The sequence below is a fragment of the Phalacrocorax carbo genome, chromosome 1, assembly GCF_963921805.1.
Source record: "Phalacrocorax carbo chromosome 1, bPhaCar2.1, whole genome shotgun sequence".
Taxonomy (NCBI): domain Eukaryota; kingdom Metazoa; phylum Chordata; class Aves; order Suliformes; family Phalacrocoracidae; genus Phalacrocorax; species Phalacrocorax carbo.
Genome location: NC_087513.1, coordinates 66,283,219 through 66,310,133, shown reverse-complemented (window position 1 = coordinate 66,310,133; position 26,915 = coordinate 66,283,219). Strand labels below are relative to the sequence as shown.

Here is a 26,915-nt window from a genome sequence, read left to right as displayed (position 1 = left end):
TTCTGTCACCTAATGGGGGTACAGAGGTGCCAGAGACAGGCTCTTAGAGATAAACAATGTTAACACAAGAGGCAACTGATGCAACTGCAACAATGGAGATTCCAACTACACATCGGAGGAAGAAAAATTTGGCATCAGAGTGGTTAAACACTGGAAGAGGTGCCCAGAGGGCCTGTGGGATATCCATCCTTGGAGGCACTCAGCTCACCTGCCAAGGCCTTGAGCAACTTGATCGAAGCTTGCCCTACTCTGAACAGGGCATTGGACCAGGTGACCTCAGAGGTTCTTTCAAAACTAAATTACTGCATGAGCTGAGGTAGAGGGGAGGGTGGCTTGAACCAGGCGGGGTGTGACAACACTTGTTAGAATATGATCTGCAGATGTTCCTGTAAGATTGTAGATGCCTGACTGCTTAGCTAGAAATATAGATGACCCAAAACATACAGATGGTTTCCTTTTATTTTTTTTCTTTCTTCTTGCAATAATATGCAGTGACTGTCTTACAGCAACAAGACAGTAAGAATATGTATTATGGGAGGGGCATCACTGAAGAAGCCCTTACTGAAATAGTCTTTGTCAGTAACTGCTGTTCTGTGTAAGGTAGATAAAGTAGTTGTTTTGCCTCCTACAGAAAAGAAAGCAGCACAAACTCCTTTGTCTTGGATAGCAGAAGAAACCATGCAGAGTGTTGTGGTCATGATTCATGCTCCCTCTAGTTCAGCACCTTAGCTGCAAGAACTTTTCTCCAGTGGATGATTTTATTTGCCATCCATGCCTTCATTTTGTAAGAAGTTATTCAAGTATATACTCATTGAATATATCATATAGTATATGATGATATATCTTGAGACATCTTCCTTGGTTTCTTAGTTACTGTGATCATCTGTCCTGAAGAAACAGTAGACTTAATATAAAATTTCTTCTTGAACAGTCATTTTTCATTTTTCTTCTCGGTGTCCAGGTACATCTTAAAATGCTGGATAAGATGGTAACGGGCTCTATGATTCACATCTTGCAGAAGTGGGTTCCTCAAATGGGAGTAGCAAATACTCATGTCTGTTATAGCTGGGCATTTAGTGTCTTGAGTTTTGAATTGATTGCCCAACTTCAGGCACCTGCTTTGAAAGTCTTTAATGAAAATAGCATCATACAGACAAATAGTTTCAGTTCTCTAAGAGGTAAAAAGTCACTGTTTCCACACCCCCCCATCAGCAGCCAGTCATGGGTAGTTGATAGAAAGGCTCAACAATCTGTTCTGGCAAACGCCTAGGACATATTGCAATACCATAAATATGTTTGTCCTACACAGAAAAGATCAAAGAAATCCTTGGAAAAGGCAACGCTGACTTTTTTTTTTTAATTACTATTTTTTAAATGTGTGAGTGTAGAACATGGAACTCTTCTGGCTGCAGTATGTCCTTCCATGTGCAACTGATTGTCATGATGAGGATGTCCTAAACCATAAAAAGATTAGGCAGCAGCTGAAGAATAAGTAACAGTGTTTGCACTCTGAAATGGTGAGTCAGAGTCATGGGTGTATGTGGCCATGGACCTGGCAAAATGCAGGGCAGCTGTTCAGAATCTGCAGTAAAGGGAGAGGGATCCAAATGAAAGTTGGGTATCTTTTTTTTTTTTTTTTTTTAAAATGGCATTGATCACTTAAATGCTTCTGTATTTAAAAATACATTTTAAAAAATTTTGCAGTGTATATTTGCTGAATAGTAATGTAGATAGCACGGATGTTTTGGCATGAAGTAAATTTAAAGAGTTTTTGTGCTTGTGAAATAGCTCTGTGAACTATTTCCAGTTTACTTGGCTCTTGCTGCATGAAAAAGTCTTGAGTGCTGCCACTGCTGATTAATATAATTTACCATTTTAATTCAGAAGGACATGTACGGAATGTACAAGTATAAGGACAATCAGATGTCCGCAACCTGATGTGATTTGAACATGATGAAAATAATAGCTCTGCAGGCCTGGCTTGTTTATAGGCTTAAAAGCAAACAAACAGCCTTCCCTCTCCCCCCCCACCAAGGCCTTACCTCCCCTAAATAAAAACAAACTTCTTTGCTTATGTGCATGTCAGTGTTCTCTAGCAGCTCCTTGTTTCCTTTAGCTTTCCTGCTTGCAAATCTGAGTCAAATGATGGACTGGGTGAGCTTCAGATTTTGTTATCAAAATTTTCTGTTTCAAGGAGTTCACTTTCTTATTGGCTATTCTACTGAAATTAGATGTTGAGTAGATGAGTCTAAAATTCTGCAACACCACTGTTCCCAGAATACCTGGGCATTTGTCCCTTGGTTGTGAGGTAGTGTATGAGCAACAAAATCTGAAAAGGGAATACTCGTTCATCTTTATGTTGCTTATTGAAAAATGTTTATTGAATATAATCAAACATAGCTATTGTTTTGTTATTTCCCCTGGAAATGGGAGAGACTGTGGGGTGAACATGGAAAAATTCCTCTGAACACACATAAAATGTTTTTGTCTCTTTTGGGTTAGGTGTTGGTAGTCTTACTAAAATACAAGTCCATGGCAGACTTTAGTTTCAATATTCAGTTAAAATATACGCTGTCGAAGGGGAAAGGGAAAATAGCAAGGATGTTTGCCCTCACGTACAGTACTTATGTAGGCTTCCTGTGTATACCTAGAGAATTTCTCACATCTTTCTGCTCCTAAATCTAAACAACGTAATCCCTCAAATATCCAGAGAGATTGCTGAGGAAGACAGTAAGGCTTCTTGTGGTTTACAGTGTCTTCATAGTCTAAATAACTGTGACTAGAGTCTCTTTCAGCTATTTCTTCAGCCTTTCCTGAGCTCTTGGTGAAAACAAAATGGTTAAATTTTCTTTATAAAAATAAAATATTGAGCATTCTATCCTTCCAGTCAGTAAACAAGATAGGTGTTTTTAGGTGCCAGCTGCTGCTTTAGAGGGTGGTCAAATGTGTACAGGATGTATATTGTGTTCAGAGGAAGACACTCGTGGTTGGTTTGGCAGTCTTCCACTGCTTCTGTGTTGTGTTGAGTCAGCTGAAGTATTTATATCTATTTTTAGCATAACTTCATAAATCCCAAATGTAGATGCCTTTGGTTTGACAACCGAGTGTCTTCAATAAGATGTGCTAAATCTTCTCTGAATTGAGGAGTTGATGCATTTTGGAGATTATTTGTTTGGATCATGTAGGACTGAATTAGAAATCTATTCTGGGGTTCTCTATCTCCGTTCTGTACCTTCCAGGTATTAATGTCACAACTTATTAAAGTCTATATTTGTTATGGAACAGAATGACTGATTAATAGCTGAATCTGAAACCTGTTACACTAGAGATCTTGCTGCATTGTGTCCCATCATAGTATGGGATTAATCAATTAAAGTTTGATTATGATTTACTAAGCAATAGAAATAGACTATTTGAAGAGACAAAATCAGTCTTACAGTGCAGCCTTAATTATTTGTCATAAAAGGCTTAATGTAAGTTTAAATAAAATAACAGAAGTTTAAGTAAATGGAAGCATCATGTATGATATAATGCTACTGTATTCTATGTAACTGTGGTCCAGATTAATCTTTGTAGATTCATTTCTGGATTCAGCTCTTTGTAGACTGTCGGATGCAGGTGTTTTCCTCTTGATGACAGCAATTGCTCCTAATGTTTACAGTGCTAAAAAAAAAAATGTAACTCTGCAAAACGAAAAGCAAAATTTTTGTTTCATTCATTTCTGTTCAGCTATCACTTCCTTCTATAACCTGAAATTGCAGGAAGAAAAAGTGTGTGAAAATTCAGTGTCTGCTGTTAAAGTTGCAGGAGGTTGATAGAAATAACACGACCAAAAAGATCGTTATAACTCATACTGAGCTTTCAAATACTAGCTTCAGGGCTTGAAGAAAAGGGTGAGGAGGGTTTCTGGGTGAGACAGTAGATAGTGTTAGAGACTGTGATGTTTAAACTCCTTTTTCTCTGGGAATGCTGAGGATCTTGGCCCAGCTAGTAATTAGGAGAAAATGAGGGAGTGGTTGCCTTCTGCTAGTAGCCTCAGATGGCTTTCTAGTGAAGAACCATTAAACACAATACCTAAATTAATTAGCTGAACTGTCTGGCTGCACTGTATTTTTCTTTCTCTTCTATTAGGCTGAAGTGTGTGCTTTTGCTGATGTAGTCTTCTCACAGCTGTCTTCCCAGTATGCTTCAGGGCTGAGCACTGGACTATGTAGTCTCCTAGTATTTCTTCCATTCGTGTATTTGTAGAACTGTCTTATTGATCATTAAATGACAACTTTCTGAAATCTAAATTTTCACACTTTATGAGGCAATAGTGCAGTGGACACATGTTACATTTTTTGTTTTAGCTCATAGTGCAGTGGAGTCTTCCTAGTGCAGCTGTTCGTGAAAGGCCCTGTTTTGCGGGGACATGTAGCATTTATGGGGCAACTTGTCTTGACTCTGCAAGCATTTATCCATTTGTTTTTCTGCTTTGCATGATGGTTGTATATTGCTGTTATGAAAGTCATCAAAGTCTTTAATAGTTTCTCAAAAGAAAAGGACACCAAAAGACCCCAACCCTGCAAAGACACAGTAAAAGATTCCATCTTTTTATTTGCTTAATTTTGTCCCTTTTTTGTGATTTCAAACTTTTCCCAGTACGAGGGCTGTGAAACTTCCATGTGGCACCTCAGACCTGCTATAATTATTCTTCTGTTGCCAGGAGTTGGGACTAACTCTGAGAGATAATGATACTACCTGGTTTTTCAAGTAATCCTTTTCTACAGCTGATGCCTGTAAGTTGTGCTTATAAAGGGATTCACACATTACAACTTCAAAGGAAGACGACTATCTGAAGGAGGCAGTTAGTTACACACAGTGGTTCATATGACATAGCTTACACCTTATGTCTTTGAAAATGTGTTGAAAAAGGCTTTTTTCTTCTACATGTAATGTACATAAAATGAGCAGTGGAGTATTTAATGCACTTCTAAAGAAGCTGCCTGGAGCGGGTAGTGTGGCAGGTGAGTATCTGACTATCTAGAAAACTTTCTGAAGAAAGCTGCTGGCATCATCTCTGCCTGATGCCATGGGATTTTGTTGTAAGGGTTCATAACTGGCATGCTGGAAAATGTCAAGTCTTTTATTCTGCCTGAAAATTCTCTAGTACCACTTCAGTAATAGTGAACACAGGAAAGAGTCAGAAGTTTTGACAGTCACTGTGTACGTGTTTCTATGCAGAATTTTGTATGGCTGAAACATGTAGCAGCAGAAGGCTCGGAGGCCACCTGCTGAAGTTGGGTGTAAAGACCACAAAGATGAGAAGCAAAAATGGAAAAGCACCAAATGCAAATCATAAGATTGTCATGTTTACGAGGTTCCTAGTACTGGAAGATAACAAATAACTCACTACTAGACAGTTTAATACTATGAAAAGAGTAGTGAGACTACAGGTGGAAGCAATTTATACAAATGCTTTTTTTTTAAAATTTATTCATGTGTTTCTAGGGCTTCACAAACTATAACATGGAACTGCTCTTCTACATTGAGTGACAGCTATTCTGCATTGCCAGAGCTGTCTATTATTTTCTGAAGAAGTGAGGGTTCTGAGAAGGTCTTAAGGATGTGTCTAGAGTATAGCTTATATAATGTGGAATAGAACGTAGCTATAGAGTTCTCCTTATTAATGGCACTGAGTCAAGTGAATCTTGACCTGTAAGGGTTTTATTTCTTTTTAAAGGAACATTTTCTTTGATTCCAGCACCCTCTCACACAATCTGCTGTTAGTATATGTTGAAATATTTCTTGTTGCTTATTTCCTGAGCTGTGTCAGTAAGTTATGAAATTCAGAACTTCCTTTTTTATATAATGAGTTTATAATGTTCATTCTATGCCCAGTTTAAGGACTGTCTCCTAGATGGGTAGAGATACTTGCACAAAGGTTTTGAAATGTAAGGATTTCTGCTTGCAGTAATGATGTTCCTATATAAGGCATGGGTAGCTGTAAGTAGACCTTCTTTTTTGTCTTTTTTTTTTTTTCTTAATAGTTTACTGGTTTTACAGTAAATTTATGACCTGTGGGAGAGACTCAGAAATATTTGAAGATAAAGGTATACATGATTTTCTCATCCTGGCCTGTAGTTGATATGCTTATAGATCTCTGTCTTATAGAAGATGGCAGGAGTCAAGTAAGTTCTTTAGTAGACTGTGATCAAACTTGTCTATGCAGGAGTGCATTTTGTAGTCTAGATTTAGTTTTTCTGCTAATATCAATGAGAAAGTATGCTTCTTGCTGTTGTTGAGGGGAAGTCATCTGTTGGCATCCAAGGGCAGTGGGACTGAACTGAATTCTCATTGCTTGGATGAGCAGTGGCAGAATCAAAATATGAATGTGTTGATCCAGGGCAATGAGAAGTTGAATCTTATGACCCTCCTCACAGCACACAATGGGTTTGTGTTCAAATTTGAACTTTTTTTCTGACACTTTCCTAATCTTTCCTTCCTATTTTTCTGTCACATGCAGTCTGAGAATAGTGATGATCTTTGAGATTATGGATAGGAGGGAAGTGGTACGTGGCACTACAGCCCACCCACATCATTAGCTAGCAGTGCTTTGCCAAATGTTCTGTTTTCTTAAAAGTGAAGTTTAGATAATACTTATCTACTAGCATGCCTATATTCTAGCTGTTTAAAATGTACGTACAGGCAGAGTGGATGGAGGGTATTTCACTGTAGTGTATATATGCGCTATATATACACATTTACACTGTATTGTATTACTTGAGGGACATAGAAATGCTGTTAACTTTTCATCCCTGTTTGTACTGCGTGGTTTTGACTTGGTGAGCTCACCAGTGCTATAGCAAAGACAATCAAAACTTCAAAAGTGTTTCCAAAATTTTGTTGGTGAGTAGGATCAGTTTATTATTCAGCTTTGTATGTATGTATGTATGTCAGTCATTACTCATTTCTCAGAATGTGTAGGAGCCTTTCTTTGTAGGTATGTCTTGATTTATGTTGTTTGGTTTTTTTTCCTTATCCTCATATGTAGTAAGTACTCCTGCAATTAAAGACAAACTGTGAAAAGTCTAGGTTTTTGAAGGTATTGTAGTGACCCTTGTGCTAGTATCCTTCCCTGTCCCCTTGTAGCCGAAGAATAAAATCCTTGAAAGACATGGCTCCCTCTTTGTTGTACTGTATGCTAATAATAATAATACAAGCCTCCATGATATTCTTACTGTAAATGAAATGCTGTGTAGTAATAGGCTGTACTGGGCCTATTAATTATATTGAAATTAATCTGAAATAAAGATGACTTGTGGTTTATTGCTTTATGCCTCTAATGCCATATATATCTGTCATGGATCCATCTGGAAGCCCGAGCTGTGACCAAGACCTCCAGTACTCATCAGACTTTTCTAAATAGTCTCTGCAAAATTTTTGCAGGTGTTGAACTGGTTGCTTATCCTTCTGGGAGGAGGTAGACTGCAAAAAGAACTCTGAGCCATTGAAATCTATGCAAAATAAAAACAGGAATATTTGGGGTGACTCCAGTGGAACACATAGTTACTGTCAGCCTAAGTGTACTGTGTACACTTAGTGTACTGTACTGTACTGTAAATTTGAGTTGTAAAAAAAGCTAACTCACTTGTGTAAACTGGCATGGGGGATAGGTGGAATTTTTAGCTCTTGTTGATGTGGTCTTGCCAGCTCTTGTTGGTGTGGTCTCGCCAGCTACCTGTCAATCCTGCAATTGTGCTTTTTCTTCCTCTTGGCAGTGGAGCTGTTGTCTGTGGGCATGGATGGGGCATGCTCCACGGCTGCCTGATCAAATACCCAAGCCTGGTTTCTTTAGACTGCTTACTCCTGGCTGATCTGTCAACGTGCTGAAGGGGCCTCGGGTTAGGGAAAAGCAAGGCGTTTTGTAAAAATTAATCTGTTGCTTGGTCAGAAAACTTTTGCAGGCTGCTCTGAAGTTTGTGTTGGATCTAACACAGGTGTTTCTAGATCTTAGAAATCTGTGGCAAAGTGGTGCCTGTCAAGTTTGGAGAGGAATTTAAATCGAACCAATGTCTATTATGTGAGTGCGTCTGCTAAATGCATTTTCAGAATTTTTGTGTTCTTTGCCACTAATAGGTTTGCCACCACCTGCAATGGGCTAAAGCACAAGGATGCTGATGTAATATTTAGTATACCTCAAATACCACTGCTCCTGCTGTATCTCAGATTACCTCTATGAGGCATAAATTAAAGTTCTGGAGTTATAACAACTTTTTTTCCTCCCAAGCTTAATTGCTGAAGTATGAGAACTTCCTGTATCTGCATGGAAGAAACTAGCACAGTGAATACCCGTAACATTGAATTATTTTATGGTAGCATATTTTCTCTACATTTCCTTACTCTGTCATTGTTTGTGGGTTTTACTGAAGGATGTTTTATAGAGGAGGGAATGTACAGGCTATTCTTCTTCCAGGGACACCATTGCTGTCTTTGTTTACAAGTGCTGTCGGGAGTTGTCCAAGCCAGGGTAGAAGAGCAGTCCTGCAGTTCCCATCCAGACTTCTCAGAAACTCTTTAGTAAAGCATAAAGAGAAATGAAAGCCCCGTGGCCACAGTTCCCACCCATGTGCTACTCTGATGTCTGTTCTGCTTTCATTGGGATCTTAACTGGTAAATAAAGAGCACAGGGCAGAGCCCCTGGGGTTAGTCTGTCCCCCAGAGCTGGTGTTACTCTTGCATTGCTCAGAACCACGTCCAAAGAGCTGTCTGTGATCTGTTTTTGAGGCTTGCATGTCTGAGCTTTGGCTGGCTCAGCTGTCAGACGCTGAATGTCAAACCTAGGAGGCTGCTGCTTTTCCATGGAAACGCTCTGTGCCAATACAGAAATAATCAGGCATGTCTGGTGGTTGCTGTGCCCTATTGTTGGATGCTTCCAGACACTGAACTGAATTGTCCTACCTTGACAAACTGAGTTTTCAGCTAAAACCCAGACCTGCTTTTGTCATCTCTCTTTTTTTTTTTTTTTTGAATGCAGAAGGATTGAAAAGCATTAGTGTCACAGTTTATTCTGCTGTTGGAATGTAAGCCCCTTGATGTTGGCTCTCCCTTTCTCTCTGTTCATGCACATCTTGCAAAACCAGCTCCAGACCTCTTGATTCTGGGTAGGTACCACCAATATGAGCTGTCTCATGCCTTATATGTGCAAGGCCTGAGCTGGAGCATCCTCTTCAGGGAGGCTGTGCTATTGTACATTCTCCTTAAAAACTCTTTCGTGCACTATGTTTTACTACCGACATAAAAATAATTCAATGTTTAAAAAAAAAAATAAATCCTGTTAGCTAACTGTTTCTTTGTGATCAGCAATTTCCAAGAGGATTTTCTTTACTAGAGAAAGGAGTTCTGATCTAGGGCCTTCGGATTGATAGATTTTACATAATTTACTTTCCATAATACTTTAAAATTATATTAATCAATGTGCCTGGATAACTCTATATATGCTTTGGTGTTGGCTTTAAAGAAAAAACGATGTTCTTTTCTACAGGTGTTGCTAACTTGGAGGCACTACTGATAAAACTCAGTGGGAGAGGTACCATAAAGTATTTGGAAACTAAAGTAATTCCAGTTTACGGAATAAGTGTTTCAGTGTATTGGGCCGGTGCTGTTCCTGATCTGAAAATAACTATCATTGTAGACATAACAGTAGAAGTCTTGGTTTTTCTGCTTCTGTAAGGAATTTAATTTCATACCTTGAAAGTTATTCTGGAGGACTGCCTTTGAAGGAAGGATAACTTTCAGGCTTGTTCACCAAATAGGTCACTAAGCCTAGTATGAGCGCCATCCATTATTCTTTGTTGTCCTTTAATGATAGTTGCCAAAACCAAGCACCCATAGAAATGGCTGTTGTAACATTGGAAGAAAGATTGCTGCAGTGGATGGAGGCAGTCCATGTCATTGAACTAGTGAGAAGGAGATAGCTTGTCTCCCTGCTGTGAATCACACTTTTGTAAGCAGTTTCAGTTCAGATGGGAAAGGTTTATTGCTCAAAACATTGACATCACTTAATCAAACGGCAGCTGAAAGAACAAGAGCAAAACAGTTGCTGCCCCTTCTGCAACATCCAGCATACATGTGCTCCCAGCCTATGTGGGCACCCTGTGAAAGAAGAAACTCCATAGTTTTGTTTCTTGTGACATTGAGGAATTATGCCAGTGTGAAACGATGGGAAGTGAGGGGAGTGCGTCTCTCCCAGGCATGAGATCTCCATTGACTTTAGATCTGTGGAGGTGCTGTTGAGGAAGTGTTTACTGTCTGCAGGGCTTTAATTTATTGCTTTCCTTCTGCAAAGTAGGAAGTTTTTGATTTAGAAAAACAGCCAATTGAGGTAAGACTGGAAAGGCATCTCTGTCATAGAAAGGGATCTTAAAGGATGAGGGTGGAAGCCTTAGCCCTTCTGTGCTTATCACAAAAATGTTAAATCTTGGGATTCTGGACAAGTAAGAGGAAATCTTGCAAATTTCAGCCCTTACAACTACTTAAAGAATATTTCTTATAATCTTAAAAATTTAGACATCTTGTTTCCGTTAAAGTGACCTTCTTCATACCAGATGGTATAGAGTTAAAAGAAATCTTTACGTGTTATATTGAAGCTACTTTCTTTTTAGAAAAAAAAAAAAGGTCATACTATAATAGAGCAGATCAACGTTCTGTTGTATTGCTTTATCTCTGGCAGTAACAATCCATTTGTACAACTGTCAGGAATTACAAGGTTGTTTTAGTAGAACTCTGAAAACAGGTGTGAGAAATGAGCAAAAGTTCAAAACCATGCATGTGTGAGGCCTGGTGTCGCTTACTTAGATGCTGTGGTTGGCTTTATAAATAAAGCTTTCAAATCTTATGCAGAGAATAGAAGACTAACTTCTGTCAACTATAGCTTTTAAGCCGGTCATCACAAAAAAAGAAAAACAACACACACAAAAAAAAACCCCCAAACAAACCTAAAAAAAGCCAAACCCATATCCAATTTGAAAAACATACATTTCTAAAGTCCAGTTTGAGTCTCCGTCAACTTGCGTAAAATAACAAAGTCGTAGTCTACTGGATAGCAGCTGGGACTGGAAGAAGCTGAAGCACAGGGTGTCATCATTGTAAAAGACAATCTCTTCAGTGGAATCAATTCAGGAGACAGGATGTCCATATGTTGTTTATTTTTCATTGATATCTTCCAGGTAAAACCAGTTTATTCCTAAACTCTTATCTGGCTGAGACTGGGCCAAAGAATAAGGGTACCTGACTAAGTTTTCTTTCCCTTATCCACCTCTCCTCAAAAGCATTTTGGATGTGCTGCTTTCCTTTCTCCTTTTCAAGTAGTTTGAATAAAACATTTGTCACATATACAGGGGATGCTTATTTGGTGTTGCTCCATGTAACTTATCTATCACTTCTGCCAAAATTTGTAGTGTATCCTATTGCCTTGTTGTTTGATGGCTGCTGTGTGTAGTTCATTCAAATCTTTGCATTGTATCTGTGTAAAATCAGACTTAAGAATTAAAGAAATTCCAAGTAAGAAGCTGAAATGGATTCTGACTGTCACTGCCCTTTATTCTGCCAGCAGTCCTCCTATAATGAGTACAGCTAGTATTTGTTCAAAATCAGACGGTCTTAGGGTTTTTGTCAGTGTCTGGAACAGGTTTTCCAATGCCAAAATTGCTTATAATATTTCAGTAAACAACATAATTTTAAATACAAAGTTAGCATTAACATCAGTATAGAAAATTACTTTGTAGGAGGTCTCTTTCATGAAGGAAAAAAAAAAACAAACCCAAAAAAACTAAAACAGAGCTTGAATCCCCATAATTTTGAAGTCAGTCTGTTTGCCAAGAATGTGATTGCTACAAATTTTTTTTCCAGAAATGCATGAATACATAAAATCTATTAGTATATTAATAGTAAATTCTGAGCCATGGTCTTTCTTTTTTAGAGGCAAAATAAGAAATGCTATTGGTGTGTTTCATAATACTTAAATGCTGAAAAGTTTTTATTATTAACAATTGGCAAGTTAAATAGGAAATTTCTTTCCTTCCTTCCATTATTTTACTGTTGCTGCTGATGGATGATTAGGTTTGGGTTCTGTGGTTGCTTAAGAAATTTTTGGTGATCTAAAGACTGCTTATTTAGAGGAAGAAAAGGGGTTGAAATTAACAGCATGAGTCAGAATGATCTACTAGCTCTTGAGGGGTAGTGGCAGAGCTGGGTTTCATCCCGTGCCTGTCACCAGTACCCGCAGTGCCCTTGTGAGCTCTGCAAGTCCCCTTCAAAGTCTGGATCCTTTTCAGCTGCCATGCTTTCCATGGCAGGAACTCTTGTACATCTTACAGGTGCTCAAGCACTGTCGGCAGTGGTCTGAGAGGCTTCCTGTTAATGCACTGGCAGTTTTATAGTGGTGTCTCTTTACCAATGTAAGAAAAATCTAGCTGTGCTTTCTGTGAAACAAAACTAACTTCCTCATACAGTGAGGATAAGGGAAACTTTAAAATTTGGGGCGGGGAAGAAAATTACTGAGCTCCATGCCTGGAGCCACCCAGATGAAAAGACGAGTGTTTTTGTCATGGTGGGTTCCAGCACAGGGTTTTTCAGTCTCTTACAGGAACAAATGCTGCCCTGCAGGACCAGCTACAAGATCAAAGGTGCCATTAAGGGAGAAAGGAAGCCATTTTTCCTTCCTCAAAAGAATAATTCAGCAGAACTAAGTCAGCATGTAGGAACTTGAAGTCCAAATTTGGCTTTAAGTAAAATTACCCACGTTTTTGACACACTGTTAGTCATAAGCACTGCATGGTTTTGAGAGTGAAGGAGAGAAAGTCTAAATGCGTCAACAGAGTCAGTCCATGGATTATGCTGTTGGCTTTTTCAAACTCAGTGTTTCAAACCTTAAATATTTTGAGACGTGGTGCTGTTCAACTCATCAGTATTTAAAGCCTTAATAAGTTATTCCAAAGCTCTTTTTATTTTGCAGACAAAATCATTATCAGTTGGTCTTGAAAAGCCCCTTCCCTTTCCCCTCCAGATAATGTCGGTGGGCATTTCGCCGAGGTGATGCACACCATCGGTGTAGGTGTGTAGCTGAACAGGATCTGGCCTGGTGAGAGCAGTGGTTTCAGGCACAACTCTGATGTGAAAAAAAGGCTTTTCTAGATACAGCCCACCCAGCAGCCTGGTTGTGCAGCAGAGAGGCACGGTGGTTTTTTTCCCCGTTGCTGCACTGGCATTGGTCTCGGCAGGTGCGGAGCAATTAAGCCTGGCAGAAGCTCTAAGACCAAAAGCAAGGGTCTGTGCAGTTCTTGTAGAGTAAAACCCAGGTTGGGACATCATAGTATTCTCGAGGGGAGCAATTACAAGGTCTAGGAGAGAGAGATCAGGCTGGATGGGGCTTTAAGCCACCCAGTCTTGTCACCGAAAGCTGGGAATAAAACGCCTTAACACCGGGTGTATAAACGAGCAAACATTACTTTATTTGGTGCCGGGTGCATGGGGAATAATTCCTCCTAGCGTGCATGCCTACCATAATTCCTTTTTGGCATTTATACATGACAGTTAACACACCACGCCTATCTAATACATAATCATTAACCTGACTGAGCATCCCCTTCTTCCATTGGTCAGCGTCTTCTCTGCTTAAGTTTAAAGGTATGGTGTGATTTTAATTCACTGCGTGTGGTCAAGAGGAGTGGGGGTGTGGGGTGTGGTAGTCTTTTCATCCCTTTATTGAGTCGGCGGTCACAATCTCCCCCTGCCAGCATTACCTTTCCCCTGGTTTCCCCGCTTTGACACCTTCTGAGCCAAGATGTTCCCTGCTATCACTGCTGACTGATTTGTGGCCTTCCCCTATCTTCACACCCTTCTTTGTAGCAGGATGTTCCCACTGTTAGTCCTTGAAGTTCTACTGATTTGTATTCTTTTAGGAGGTTCTTGTCCATGGGGCTTTGATTGCTAATAGTCTCTAGCCTGGCCTAAGCATTCTTTATTTTCTTGTTAAAATTCTCAGGTGTTAGTTTCTACTCCTAACTATGATCCTTTCTTAACTACTAGGAACTCCTGCGCTATTGCATTTCACCCAAGAAGAATATACATACATATATACACACACACACACATATGCACACGTGAGGTAACAGTCTAGTGGAAGGTGCTCCTGCCTGTGGTTGGAACTAGATGATCTTTAAGGTCCCTTCCAACCCAAACCATTCTGTGATTCGATGAAATGAAAGCCATTCAGGGGAAATAAGCCTGCCTTCAGACAATAATTTTTGTCAGGGGCAAAACCAGTCCTCAGCTAATTTCTCTGAACCCTCTGTTTTAATGGTAACTGAAAACTCTCGCTACCTTCACCTCCATCTTAGTGTGTGTTTTACTCCCCTTTCCCCTCATGCGATGCAGAAATAGGCAGCATCAAGGTTAAACCTGGTTGCAAGCTTTTGTTAAGGTGTTCTGCCTGCTTGCGAAGGCAGGGCACCTGCTAGGCATGCCCAGTGAGCACTAGGAGCTGGCTCTCCCTTCATTACGGCTTTGCAAAACTGAAGCACAAAGAGTGCTTGTTGCCCAGTTCCCGGGAGCCTCCCAGTGCTACCACTAGCTGGGGAGGACTGGTTACCATGGAGGCTGCCATCTGTTCGCTCCCCGCTGGAATGTGATTATCCTTTCTCGGTTGGGAACCAGCAAAAGCAGGGGAGCATGTGCTGTCGGCAATTATCTGCAATGGAGTGCGTTAATGGAAGGCTGGAATTAGCTAGCTGGAGGAGCACATAAAAGGATTTTACCAAAACTATTAATGATTTCTAGCCAAGTGGAGTAAGCTTTTTGCAAGGTCAGTACTAAATTCATCATGTATGCAGGTAATTTTTAATTGGTACAATGGATTTATGATTTAAGAATGGTAGTACCATGGTAATAACGCTTATTGTTAGGAGGGTGTGTGTGGGGAATTGTATTTTAAAGATCTTTGTTTCAGTTCAAGCAATTTTATTTGGGGTCGTTAAAGTAGTAAGTCAGAACAGTAACTGGCCGAACTGACACAAATGGAGCAATTCATATCTCTTGTCTTTATGAAATGCTCTTTGCTGCCAAATCTGTTTGATTTACATGCCTTTTCATGCTGATTGCTTTTTCTCTGAGTGATTTCTTCTTGGATGCGATACGTGTTTGGTTTTCATGCTGGCATGAAGGGTGAGACGAGGGGCAAATGTTCAAACAGAGCTGGCGATACAATGGATGTTCAGGGTGTTTTATGCAGTTTGCTCAGAGGAAGCAGCGTTAAGGGAGGCAGAACGCAGGAGCAGGTTTTCCACTCTTCGTTCCCACCCTCTGCCCCTGTTTCCAACTCACCAACTGACCAAACATTTTGGACTCTTTCTCTCTTAGAGCTTAATTGTGTGGAGACTTGATGGGAGTTTTCAGGATGCTCTGCAAATATCGTGATTGTTTTGATGGCAAGATTTCATTTAAAGGGGAAAATAAAATTAGAAATATATGCTTGTAAGGCTTTTGTGTCCTATAAAAGACATCTTTTGTTGTGCTCTGGGAGCACTAAATTTTTTCATAATAAATGCATGATGAACGTTTGTGTGCAGGTCAGATTACTGACTTAAATGAGGGGCATTAAAATTAATTTGTGCCCCAAATGGACAAAATGTTACCTCAGCAGATATTTTTAGTCATGTATGGGCTTTCCCTTTTCAAATAAAGCTCTTATGCTGCATCCCTTTTGCCAGGACTGCCATTTTTATTTGTTACAGGGGAGGACACTACTAGAGGCTTTTAATTAAAATTGTGCCAGTCCTAATTCCACTGATCTGCCCTCTGCTTTTATGCACTTAAAATGTCAGTGCACTGGAGTATGGGAGGAAAGTTAGCAATGGGGTTAATAAGTCACGATTGCAACATATTTGACTAGGATAAATTTTTAACCTACAAGATGTTCTCCAAGTCTTGGTGCCTAACAAAAGTGTGCGTGTGGGAGGTTGAGGGGGTTTTTATTTCTTTGAGTACTTTAACTGTTTGTGGCATATCAGCTTCTCTTGTGCTTGTGGGAGCATGGTATATGTGCCTGAAGTCCTTTCAGACATCGTGTCACATTTGCATGCTGGTGGAACTGGGTGAGCGCTCTTAACGGAAGCTGTATCATCTTGTAATAAAAAAGACTTTTTTTTAATCCCTTCCTTCTCCAGAATTTAAGTATTATATTGCCATTGAAGTGTGGATGGTTCATGCAAAACTTGCTTTTAATGAGCTGCAGTGGACTCGTTCACCTGTGCAAGTTGCAGGTCTGTAATTGTAGTGTTAAAAAGAGCGCAGGAGGCAGATTGGCTTTTGTGCTTGAAAAGAGATTAGACTTTCACCCTTCAGAGGCTATGCTGAAGCTAGCTGGAGGGAAGGGCAACCACCCCAAGGTTATTCTGTAGCTGGAGTGGGATGTGTTTCTGCTCCCTGGTCTGTTTCTAGTAAGGTAGCAGTTGCCTACAGGATTTGCTGTTGCTGTGGATGTGAATTACCGTCTCACTGGCCAGTCTTCACAGAGAGCAACATCGTGTCGACATAAAGGTAACGGCTTGTATACCCTTTCTGGAGGTGATTTCACCTGACTGCTAGCTGGTGGTGTGCCGAGAGGCTTGCTTTTCCACTGCTTTCACTAAACCTATGAATAGAGGACTTTGTTTGGCATTTTCCAGCTCTTATTATACTCTCTGATGATCACTCTGTAAGTGTCCAAATAGTCTTGAGCAAATAATTTTATAATTTCCTTCTTGAATGGTCTATATGTGGCTGTTGAATACTTTTTAAAATTCTTATTAGATTTTACTTTAGGTCACTGGGTCAGTGTTGATTTGTGGATGCAGGATTTACCGGCTAGACGCTCTTTAATCCGTTTCAGCATCTGGCCTTTCATAGTAGACATCCCATTTCCATGTAGCAGAGAAACTGTTAAATGTCAGTTTGAATTTAATGTTTTGGGGTTTTTTTGAAGATTTTTTTTTTCCATCTTTGGTAGATTATTACAAGTGGCTCTGATGTTTATGCTTAATGTGAACAAATGAGGGTCTGTGTAACCTGCTACATGATTTCTTGAAGGAGATTTATTCTAAAATACAGGCTTTGGAGGCCATTGGAGGTGACAAGTTATACTGAATAGTGATATGGCTTTTTATTTTTAAGAGGGTAAGCTCAATTTAGGTACATCATCAAACAACAACAACAACAACAGATATTTTGAATTAACTCCTGACTAAACAGTGTCTAGAAATACAATCTAGTATCCAGTGGGCTCATCATAATCGTGTTTATAATGTCTGTATGTACTCATCTTTTGGGAAACGTGTCATTAAATGGTAAAATCCCGAGCTAATATATAGGAAGCCGGCTTGCGTATCAACGATCACAATTGTTTCCTTCAAACAGACAAGTCTTTCTGCTTTTCACTTAACACATGACTGTGGAATGCTGTTTGACATGACTTGGATTTATTTATGCATTGTGTTCGGGCTGCTACTTGACAGAGCTTTTTAAACATGCTTAGTTTTCAATACACTCTTTTCCTGCTCTTTCCTTGTGTATTCTGACTATTAAAATAAACAAGCAAACAAAAAAGCCCAGGCTCTGTACTGTCTCCTTATGGCAGCATGACTATTTCAAGGTTAAAGCCGGCAGCTCCCTCTGAAGGGCCAGCTGTTTTGGAAAGTCCTGGTGCCTGTTTACAAACTGTTGTCTCTGCAGCTTCCATGAAATAATGGAGTCCTCGGGATGCTGGATGTGGGAGGATAAACCTGCTGACACAGGCACTGCTGCTGTTGGTCTGTTTGCCGGGCCTTAGGCATGTAAAATTGCTTGCGTTTTTTATGCTTTGTATGGGTGGGGACAAAATGTAGTCATTAACACTTCTTTCACAATGCTAGAAATAGCTGTACCGGTTTGTTCTAAAGCAGATCACAGTACTAAACCAGTGCAGTGAGAGTATGAGTAACTAAATGTGATGGCAATGTGCAGATTAATGATAGGCCTATGAGTTGTGGCAGGATTTTTTAGTCTTTTCCAGAGGGGCTTGCATTTAGTACAGAATTACTTTTGTCCTTCCTTGTTGAGGTGTCTAGTTGAAGAACCTGAAGACTCAGACCTGTTCAGCAGATGGTTTCAAGAAAACATTACTCCCAGGTAATCCTTATTCACAGCTGGGAGAAGAATAGGGTGGAGATAAATGACTGCATGCCAGCAACAGAATATCTTGAAGTGGAATTATTTCTACGTGGTTCCTGCGCTCCCCCCACCCCAGCCCCATTCATCCAGTTGCTCTTACTATATGCAGTAATTAGCTGTTCATTTTAAGTATAAAAGTATGACTTGGACTGATAGAGACATGGGAATTGTTTACTTTTTGATGAATATTTGAGGACCAAAGTGAGTACTTGAGTACATTTGGGAATGTGGAGCTCAGGACTGGAAGGAGCCATTTGGTCACTGAGGGGTTTTTGTGTGAGTTTTCCCCCGCCCCCCTCAGTCACAGGCAGCTGTATAACTCACATCTCATTTAGATGTTTAGTAGACTTTTATTCTGGTACAATGAGAATCACAGACTCTTACTGGCTATGGGAAACCAAATTTAAACAAAACTTTAAACTGTAGTAAGTGACCAAAAGCCAGTGTTACTCTGCTTCACAAACTGAGCAAGGAAGCTTGAAGTCATTGCTAATGTCATGAGATTCCTGTTAGCTGAAAACTTAAGCAGGCATTTGAGAAATGAACTCTGCTGGCAGCATGATGCTTACCTGGACTCAATAACCAAAACCGGTCTCCAGTGCTTCAGAGGAAAGGGTACCCAAAGCAACTAAATTTTGAATCGGAGGGAAGAGGAGTCTTCTACTCCTGCCAGATGGCTAGTAGAAGTGCTTTTCCAACTGCTGATCTTTGAAAGATCCTTCGCTGCAGTTTTTCTGTGCTTGTTCTTGGCTATCTGTAGACATCCTTTGGACTGTACTTTGATGCTGTGGTTTTCACACCACACCTTACCTTCATGAATACCCTATAGATGCAGCTAACCCTGGTATTAAACAGTGTTGCAACTTCTCTGTTCCACTTGTAGTAGCACTTACTGAAGAAAAAAAAAAAATATCTGTGTTCAGCTGCCCAGTTAAGTAGTGTTGTAGTTATAGTATCAGGTTTAGATTTGATAGCTACAATTAAAACAAAGTACCATGCAAGCCTTTTTAGCAAAGGCTCATGAGCTGGGCATTGAGGCTTCAGCAGACCTGAATTCCTGTCTCTTCTACAGGTAAGGGTTTTGTTTTGCAGGCATTGAGTAGTACCATGGGTGGTGTGGTGTGTTCTCTGGAGTGGTGTCAAACGTAGCCACTGTTTTAGTAGTAGTGGGAAAATTAGCTCAAGAGCTTGTAATATTACTTGAAAGAACAAGTTGATTCTGTAATGAGTTATTCCTGCAGGGCATGACCTGAACTTCCCACTTGGAATTCTTCTTCCTAGTATTTCCTCCTCAGTTCCAGTATATCTTGTGTGCTCCTACAGTTCTCTTCCATTTCATGCATGAGTTAATTTTTTTTCCCCTTCCCTTTCTTAAGGAGGTCACTGATGCTGAGGAAGAGAAGTGAAGCATGAAGTGTCTTTTCTCTGATTCAGAATAATTTGATGGCTTCCCATAGCATGCTTGCAGCAGTTACATTGAGACCTGTTACCTAGAATAAATCATTTTTACCTAGAATAAATCATTTGATGTTATTGTTACTTGCAGTCAACGTGGTCGAGTATTGTATACCTCTTGCTAAGCTTCCTAAAATATCAGAAGGGTTCGTAGGCAACAGGTAATATTATATAACCTTTCTTTAAACACTCTATGTTACTTTTCTTTACAGCTGTAATAGTTCTCTGTCAGCTCTATTTGACAAGTCAGTTTCCATGACTAATTTTGGTGTTCTTCTCAGTGGCTCTTGTTCATGCCATTGCTTGGAGCCCTGTGTTGCTGTTATGACTTGGCTACCCACTGTAATGCAACTAGCAAGTGTTTTTGTCCCTTGGCTTGTCAAGGTTTCTATGTGTGAGTCAGTTTTAACTATGTAAGCTGTGACAAACAAACTCTTAAACATAGCTGCTATAAGCCAAAATAAAATGGAAGGCTTAGTGGTGGAATTAGAGCTTCGCCTAAGAATTGAAACACAGCAGTTAAAATCTAATATGATGACATATTCACAGTTAGCAGTGTGAGCACTGTTTGCCCTTAGTAAAGTTGGCAACGCTGCACCCCTCTGTTTTCTGCTAGCATCCTGTTATTTTGGGTAAATGCTCTTTTTAAAAATGTAGTCTAGAACACCGTAGTTAAAGCACCTTTCCCACCAATTTTTCCCCATTTTACCACTTGCTCGGCAAGCTGTGGCCTGTCTTCTGCTATAAAGAAGTAATTACTGCTTACATTTTGATTTTGTCTATGTGCGTGTGTTTATAAAGCTGACTTTATTGATTGTAAAATATAGCCTTTCTAAACAATTGACTTAAATTTTCTAGACTTGTCTTATTGCTGACGTTACTTGTCTTATTGCCTATGTTTGTCAAACCAGAGAAATAATATTCCAAAATTTTTCTACTGTTGAAAAATTCTGAAAACTGTAGAATGCTTTTTTGCTTGCTGCTTAACACAGGAGTAAAAATTCAGTTGGTAGCTAAGGGTTTTTTTTTTTTGTGTATATGTGTGTCTCCTATGGGACATCGTCAGCTTCTGTGAATGATCAATGAAGCTAACAGAAGTGTGATATTTCTGCAATCTGATATTAGACATTTTCAGTGCAAAACAATGCCCAGGACATAGCCATGACGAGAGGGAAAAGCTGCTCAATCCAACATGATCTGCTTAGTTCTTTGATACTGTAGTCTATTCATTGTGTCTTGATGGATTAAGATTTTATTTGTAGATCACTGAAACTGCTTTAATCCAGTTTATCTCAAAACCAGGTGGCATTTTAGAATCTCTTTCCATGAGAAAGACAACAATGAAACTTGACTGTCTGTTCTATAGCTGGCATTTTCTCTGATTCTAGGTTTTTAGAGTTCATATATAGCAGTAAAAGAACTGTGGGGAAAAGCTTATTGATTGCTTTTGTGTTAAAATAAATGATGAAAAGCTATTACCATCTGGCTGATGAGGTCTGGGGTGTGGAGAGCAATAATTTAAAGGAAATTAAAGTTTCATTAGTGCTGATGGTCTCTGTGAAGGCTGTGTTTAACTGTCAGCACAACTTTGCTATGTAAAACAGTCACAAGTGTCTGTGATCTTGCACCCTTATTGCACCAAAAGCTGAAATACGCCTCTGCATTCTCTTATTTGTCACCATTGTCTGTATTGTTACCGTCTGTTTTTGAAAGACTTTGATTTGACGATTTCGTTTTGATCACTTTTCTCTGGATGCTTCAGATAAGCAAGGCTGGATAGACTGGAAAAAAGCAGTACTATGACTTAATGGCAGGGGAGAAAAAGGTCCGTAAAGCAGGTCCTGATTTGCTGACTATCCTATTAGTACTAGATTAAATTGGCCCTAACAGGACAAAGTCAGGAGACTAAAGCTGTCTATATATTTAAGGCAGAATGAAAATGTCTTGAACAGATAGTGGATTTTTTTGTCTTGAGACCTGATCCTAGTGAAAGTTATCCCTGCCCACTGCAAGGGGGTTGGACTGGATGATCTTTAAATGTCCCTTCCCACCCAAACCGTTTATAGTTCTTTGATTTTTAGGAACTGATGTGTCCTGGAGAAAGTTAATCTGATGCTTTCTATAATGTGACAGGGAGGACAGAAAAAGGTGGAAGGGGAAGGGCAAGTGTGTTTTGCCATCAAGTTTCTCTTCCCTAGAAAGCATGGAGTCAGACTTAAGGTAGAATAGATAAAAAATGCCTGTACTGTCACGTATTCTGCGCAAGAAATATAAATGGGTTTCAGGAAAAGGCTAAATAAATTAATGATAAATGTATTTTACCAGCTGATGGAAAACATAATTGCACAAAAGCATCTGCTGACATGGGTGATCCCTAAACAACTGATGCTGGAAGCCGTGGGGATTGAGGGAAAGATCACTGTGTGTTTGCTGCCTTCTACTGTAGGTTACCCAAACATTTGCTACTGCTTCTTTTCAGACACAGAATATTTGAGTGATTGATTTATTTTTTTTTAAATTATTTTTTTCCCGACTATGGTTCATATGCTCTTATCTACTCCAGAAATGTACTGATGTATTCCACTCTGGAGCTTATTGTGAATCTTCCAAGCTGTTTTATATTAACTCAAACCAAGAGTAATTTGTACTTTATCTTTATTATTATCACTGCCCAAACTTGTTTTTTATACAGAAGCAAAATTGCCGTATGGCATTCTGACCTGCATGAGTCGGAACCATGACACTTAACAAGTCGTTGTACTGTTTGGATTTCTAACGAGGCAGGGGTAATTTTGAAGTTGTGGATTTAGCCTTTCGCTGTACTGCTGAATCTAAGGGAAATCCTGTGTGGTGGTCTTCCTGGCTTGGGTTGTGTGAGTTGTTTTTGGGGGTTGTGTGTGGGGCGTGTGTGACCAAAAGCAAAATCAGCTGGAAAATGAGAGTCTGTGCTCTGAAGCAGCTTTGCAAAGAGGTTAAATAAGCATTATGTTTCATCTGTGAGGGTGAATAAAGACAGGTGGCACAACACTATTAGGGTAGGTCACAAGCTTTTTCCTCTTCCCTCTTTTCCGTCCTTCCTTAAAGAAGGTATAGGTTTCTGTGGTAACAACTGCGACCCAGTCCCCAGCTGGTGGGGCACCAGAGCTGCCCCCCTGGCCTAGCACCACCCGGCTCTGCTGGTCTAGCTGTATGTCCTGGCTGGCAGGAGAGCACAGTGGCAAGCAGGAACGTCACTGCCAGAGGTAATACTGTCGCTGGGGAAGGGGCAGCAGCTGCAGTGGAGGCAGGAGGCCTGAAGAAGCAGCCTTCTCAAGGGGGAAGGCATGGGAAGGAGAAAGCAGCGAAGATGATATGAGAAAAGGCAGAGCTGCGGGGCCAGAGGGTCTTCTCTTTGTATTTAATTGCTAACTGTGTGTTAGTGTAACAGAATGGTTAACACTATAAATAGTAATTTCCTCTTCCCTAGATCATAACATGAAGATTTCTCTCAATTTGGTTTTATATCTGCCTATTTATAGATATGTAAAACCAGGAGGTACAAGAACTAGTGAACTGTTAAGCCACTTTTTTAAACAGGGGAATTGGCAAATCAAACCCAGTTGATAAAGGCAAAGCCTTTGACCACTTCCCACATCTAAAAACCAAAAATTCTTTAATAATTGCTGATCTTTCTTTGCTAGAGAAGAATAATAGAAAAATGAACCTCAGATTCCTGGTTTACTTCTTTTAAGTATGGGAAATACTTTAAGCTACAGAAAATCAGCTTTATATGGTTAATGTAAAACATACAGTTGCCATAGCAAAAGCATTCCTTCTGTAAATGCTAATAGAATAGATGCCAATGACATGGAGCTCAATGATCTTTAATACAGTTCTTTGATTTTTGTAGAACTACAACCATTTAAGTACTTGTTTGGAGAGTTTTGTAGTTGCTTGTATTACTTTTATGCTTGGACTAAATTGCAAACACCAAGATGCTACAATGACAAATGCTGTACAAACCTAGGACAAAAAGGCAGGCTTTTCCCCAAAGAACTTTTATTGTGTGTCCTTTGGGGTTTTGTGCAGCCACAGGCTTTCCCTTTGGGCCATGTGATACAGCTGAGCTGGAAGAAAAGAAAAAAAGCACGGAAGAATACTGCTATTTACTTTCTAATTATGGTATGGTAGTTGTTCATCACACCTGCCTTGAGATTGTTTGTCTTAAGTCCAAATCCTCGGATGTTAACAAGAAGAGCTAGAGGAGGGAGTGATGGAGGAGTGTTTCATTTCAGAACTGAGGGAGAAAGTAGTTCTTACAACTAACTTGTTTCCGTTTGCGCTGCAATCTCCCATAGCATCTCTCACCTTGTATGGGGCTAGTTATGCATCTTTTTAAGGTGCTGTTGTTACTTTTCCTTGTTGCAGCAGTCCTGAATACCCATTCCTGAAGTCTCTTCCTGGCCAGCTCACCTCTGCCTGGACTTTTCCTCCTCCCTCTTTTCCTGGTGGTCACCTATTTCTGTAGGTCATTTACTTAATCTTAAAATTTTCTCCCATCTTTTTATTCATGATATACCTGCAAATCTCAAGTTGTCATACGGCTGTTTCTTCCTTCCTCATGTGCCTGTGTGGCAAAGCTTGACGGATGCAGCTTAACAGAACAGCAAATAGCTAGGTCTGCTTCCTGGGCAGATTTTGTTGTTCTCCTTCTGTTGATGCTGATGCTCATCTGACCCATGGGCCTCCTCAGCCAGCTAAGTTAACAGAACAGTCCTAAAGAAAATGAATATGTGTCTGCCAGGAGCAATGAGCTGAAGTGGCTTGCTGTGGTGCCAGACAAGACCCAATGAGAGGAGAGGAAGAGCAGGATGTTCCTTTGCTAGTAGCCAGCCACTGATTTGGCATAAGGGACTCTCCTGCCTTGCTTCTCCTGAGGATATCAGGCAACCACACATGAATTTCAACCTTTGTGTACGTGTTCAAGGGTTCTTGTCAGTGATTCACAGCTACTGCATTCAGTCATCGTTAACCTCTGCAGTCTTCAGGCTGACCTCTGTTGCTGTCCCTGGATGAGATGTTGGACCTGAGTTAAGATGGCAGCCTGGCATTGGAAAGGGCCATCGTGTCCCTTCCATCTGTGCCAAGCTATACTGCACTGTGGTCTCCACCACTTGCATCCTGGAGCTTGTCACATTGCACAAAACACAGATTCAGCTTGCTCACCTGGAACCAAACCAGTTTGCTTTGCTTGATAGGTTGCATTGGCTTATCGTGGGCTGGGCATTTTTGTGAGGGAGGAACGTGATATAGCCCCAAGGGGGAATGATGGGACTGGGATATGTTAATCTTGGTAGTAGAAACATTAAACTGAAATGCAAATCTAACATTAACCTCCTCCCTGTGGGCTTCATCTCCTCATCCTCAGCAGAGAGGGGAAACACCTCAACATCCATGTGGTGATTTCTCTCATTTGTAGCTCTTGGTAGCTGGCGGCTTGACTTTTTCAGCCATTTACTTTGGTGCCATGTTTAGGGTCTGCAGCTTTGCTATCTATTCATGGTTATCGGAGGCAGGACGCCCCCATCACGTACGCTGGTACAATCAAAAGAAAACACGAAGCACCAGTGGTAGGCCTTGCTTGAGCTCTTGCACAGTGCTCAGAAAGAAAGTAGAAGATAGTCATTGCTTCAGTACAGCAAGAAGGTGCAGGTAGGAGGGGCAGATGGTCACCCTCTGTTTAGCATGCCTGGGGCCTTGCATCTTTTTCCCAAATTTTAACCTAGGCCAGTGTACATTTCTGCATATCTGCAGTTCCAAGGGCATCCTTTGTTTTGTGTGCCTGCACCCCAAGTGAATTTTCAGACTTTTTTTTGCCTTGTTATAGAAGTATCTGTTCAAAACTCCAGTGAATAGTATTTAGTAAGTTGTGTGCTTTGGATTTTTTTCTTTTAAGGTATGGTTCATATCCAGCCTTCTTCATAAAATCACTTGTTATTGATTATAGACTGTCCCAAGAATCTTGAAAAGGCCAGCATATGGAAGGTCTGACAGATACAAAGGTCGGTTTGGGACAAGAGTGTTTGGTGCCTCAGCAGCAAATCCCATTGCCCTAAGAATAGCTGGGAGCCAAGTTGAACTCCTCTGCAGACTAATGCTGGGCTTCTGAGAGAGGCTTTTAACAGCACCTCAGAAACTATTTTTGGACAGGGGGAGAGCATGCTTTCATTTTTGCTCAGGACCAAACTGCTGTGCTCCTGAAGTACTGGGGTTTACAGGGGAAGGGCGAGGGATAGATAACACGCTGAGTCAAGCCCACCTACTTTGTGGGAGCCCTGTGAAAGGTGACTTTTTAGTTGTTGTGGTTTTACATTTCTGTTGGACTCATTGAGGTGTCTAAAGATCTCTCACAGGGGAATAAAAGTTGGGGGTTGCTTTCAGTGCAAAGCACTGATATATTGAAATTCAGAAGTGCTCATGCTGCATTCTGTGCTAGGGTGACACATGGGTTACTGATCCTTTGGATGGGTCAAAAGTCACTCTTTCTCCATCAATGCCTTGCAGAAACGTCGCATCATGTCCTGATGCAGCATCCTCAGCAAACCTCTTCAAACACTTTGTGCCTGAAGTGAGTCTGTGGTGACAAGGAGCTGGCTGAAGACAGCCATACTGAATTTCGGGCTGTGATTCACTGTCACGTGAGCTAATGTGTTTTCGGGGGTGTGTGTCAGTGTGGCATGCTGCCCATGTAGTTCTGTAATAGTTCAGCTTTCCAGGTTTCCTAACAGTGCTGATACTCATGTGACTTCCTTCTCTTAACTCCAGCTTTGTCCCTTAAGAATATTCATGAGAGTCAGGTACATAATTTGAGTCTCCTTATCTGTGAAATAGGGAAAGTACTGAGAGAAAGCTTGTGATGTTTATTTTGAAAAGTGCACAGCGGAGGAGAAGAAAGTCCATGCCATATACTTACTGCAAGGCACTTACAAAATCTTTTAATTACTGGAGTGCTGAAGTGATATGATAAGCCAAAAATCTTGATTGGAGATAACTTAGTTTCATAAAACTTAACTAGTCTGCTGTGCAAGTCTCTGGACTAAGAACACGCTGGTTTTAGTTTGAATAGCTGTCTTCGTCACACTAAATGACAGCAGCTACTTGTCTTAGTAGTATGACTTTAATTACCCACCAGTGCAAATGTTTTATTTAACTAGTTGTTCTCTATGCCTCTTCATCTGCTTTTTAGAGAAATCTAATCA

General features: G+C 40.3%; 1 protein-coding gene across 3 annotated transcripts in view; it reads left to right on the top strand.

Annotated features, from left to right (window-relative positions):
* The window catches only part of FGD4 (FYVE, RhoGEF and PH domain containing 4), a 111,259-nt gene that overhangs the window by 26,947 nt on the left and 57,397 nt on the right, over positions 1 to 26,915 (top strand). Inside the window, exon 1 of one of the 3 annotated variants that reach the window (XM_064457763.1) lies at positions 14,537 to 14,842. The exons of the other annotated variants lie outside the window; for them this stretch is intronic. The gene's annotated coding sequence lies outside the window, so the exon portion shown is untranslated. Of the gene's footprint in view, positions 1 to 14,536; positions 14,843 to 26,915 lie in introns of those variants that run through there. 3 annotated transcript variants of the gene reach the window in all.